The 2,473-nt window shown below is 49.9% G+C and overlaps 1 long non-coding RNA gene across 1 annotated transcript; it reads left to right on the plus strand.

The window, feature by feature from the left end:
- The first annotated feature begins 493 nt into the window (after positions 1 to 493).
- On the plus strand, positions 494 to 1,273 carry LOC136357493 (uncharacterized). Its single transcript, XR_010742803.1, has 3 exons — positions 494 to 588; positions 679 to 810; positions 874 to 1,273. It is a non-coding gene; the product is annotated as an uncharacterized lncRNA (long non-coding RNA).
- The last annotated feature ends 1,200 nt before the right edge of the window (positions 1,274 to 2,473 follow it).

Genomic DNA, 2,473 nt, shown 5'->3' on the forward strand with positions numbered 1-2,473 from the left:
GTGACCTTCACTCCAGACGCCCCAGAGCCGCACGTTGCCGCTGTGACGGACGCGTATCCCACGCACCGTGACCGAGACTACTTCGTGGGGGTACGTCGAATTTGTATTAGTTCTTACAATTATTTCATTTATCTTGCATAATATAGGACAACTACTGAATTTTTTATTTCCATCTTGCATAGGCTGATGCTGCACGGGATATCAGTGCCGATATCACCGCAGTCCAAGTGAGGTTGAACAGAGGTTTGCACTTGACTGACGTTGAGCAGAGGGTGACCTTCGACCGGATGCAGGAGAAGATGCGTGCGGTCATGCGCGTCTTCTCCTGTCGCAGCGCCGTGGACGTCGTACCTCCAGCTGGTCCGGTACAACCACGGCCTCGCGCGCCTATCGTCGGAACAGGACCTCGACCTACGGTACCTGTTTCACACGGTACTGCTCAGCCCAGAGGTTTCTTAAGTTTTGTTTCTGTTTTTGTACGAAAACATCACCCCGTCGTAACTAGATGTTCCATCCTCGCAGGACCTCGTTTGCCTTCGAGCGCCCCTAGCTTCGGAGCAGTGCGACCTACAGCACCGGTTTCGCACGGTACAGTTCAGCCCAAAGATTAGTTCATTTTTGTTTCAGCTTTTGCACGAATATGTCACCATGTTTTAACGGCACGTTTCCTCATCGCAGGACCTCGTCTGCCTTCGAGCGCGTTCGCAGGCACGACCGGCGCTTCCGCGAGCTCCGCAGGGGCGTTCGCCACCTCTTCGGGCGCGTTCGCCAGCTCTTCCTCTCACGGAGCGTCGATCCCTCGCCCACACGGTACTTTACTTTTTATTAATACTATTAAATACCTGTATGAAACTGATGGTCCTTGTCCAGCAGGATTTGCAGCCGGGATCTTCGGTACTGGGGCCTCTTCGTCTCACGCCGGTAGGACTGGTCCTACTAGCCAGTTCTACGACGACGACTTGCACGGTGCACACCACCACGACGTACTAGGCTCCTCTCAGCTTGGAGGAGCTCCAGAGGCGCACACTCAGGAGCAGCCAGAGGTCACACCTGTACAGGCAGGACGGGTTGGCCGTGCCATACCCCCGGACCGACTCACGTACTCCCAGGGGCACATTAGGGCGCAGGGTAGGAGGGACAGGGGTAAGAGGCCTCGTCAGTAGTGTTCTACCTCTTCAGTCCTTATGTGACCGTTTCTTTTGGCTTACAAACTTGTAAAGCAGTACTACTTTTGCTATTACTACTGCAGTACTACTTGTGTTTGTCTCGTCTACATAGTTCTTTTCATTCATATGATGCTAGAACAACTTATGCTCACGACAACACACTTTCGGCGCTTCACGGTAGTGTTAGATCCAGTAGCGCGCACAGTCCACAACAGCACACATGAAAAGCGGCAGCTCGAGTTGTCACTATCAACTTTCGGCGCTGCCTGTTGACATAAAGTGAATCACGCCCACGCGTGATCGTCTTGTCACATCTAATGAATAATGTATCTCATTGAGTTCACATATATTGCAGTGAAAACGACGCTATATAATTGACAATCTGAAGGCAACCTCTTCATATCTTCTTTCCCACTAGCACACAACACATGAAAATGGAAGCGCCATTCCTTGAGCGTCTCAACTGGCGAAGCGATCCTTTTGCTGGTTGGTTTCCACCATGGTGTGACCATCCTTTGTGCGATTGTGGGGATGGATGCATACTCAAGTCTTCCCTCATGATACAAACTCGGGGCAGGAGATTCTTCCAATGCGCGAACTTTGATCAGGTATGCTTCATCTATTCGAAGTTCAAATGGATAAAAAAACTAACTTCTTCGTACACAATTGTAACATCTTACGCAGACATATCGTCCAATGTGCAACTTCATCGAGTGGGTAGACATGGAGAACCCACAAAACGATGGAACCCGTGCTTACCCACGTAGTGAAACAAGATCGGACTACCTAAGGTGGAAGGATGAGCATGAACGTCGAATTGCTGCTGAGGCTTTAGAATGGCACGTAAATCCCCTAGGACTCCCCACGTGGCGTGAGCGTCCGGAGTGTCGTTGTGGTGACCGTTGTCAGGTCATAAGGTCCGTAAGGCACCGAACTCGAGGACAAAGGTGTTTCGTGTGTCCAAACATTGTCGACGATGATTTCGTGGTAATTACAACTATTCTTTTCATCACTCCTCAGTACTATCATTAACTTAACTATCCCAAAATGAATGTACATAGGAGGATGTAAGGAAATGTTAATTCGTACAATGGATTGACACAGTCAGAGTTACTTCAAGTGGCGGGCCGATAACGCAACCTAAACCGACCATACAGTTCATTCATGCTTGGATGGAGTACGAACGTCGGGTGGAAATTGCAAGCTTAGACTGGAGGAACAATCCATTAGGGTTACCTAAATGGTCCGAGCGTCCAAAGTGTGGGTGCAGAGATCGCTGGCAGGTGGCTACATCCTTTGCTGAACAA

Source organism: Oryza sativa, chromosome 7, assembly GCF_034140825.1.
Source record: "Oryza sativa Japonica Group chromosome 7, ASM3414082v1".
Lineage (NCBI taxonomy): Eukaryota > Viridiplantae > Streptophyta > Magnoliopsida > Poales > Poaceae > Oryza > Oryza sativa.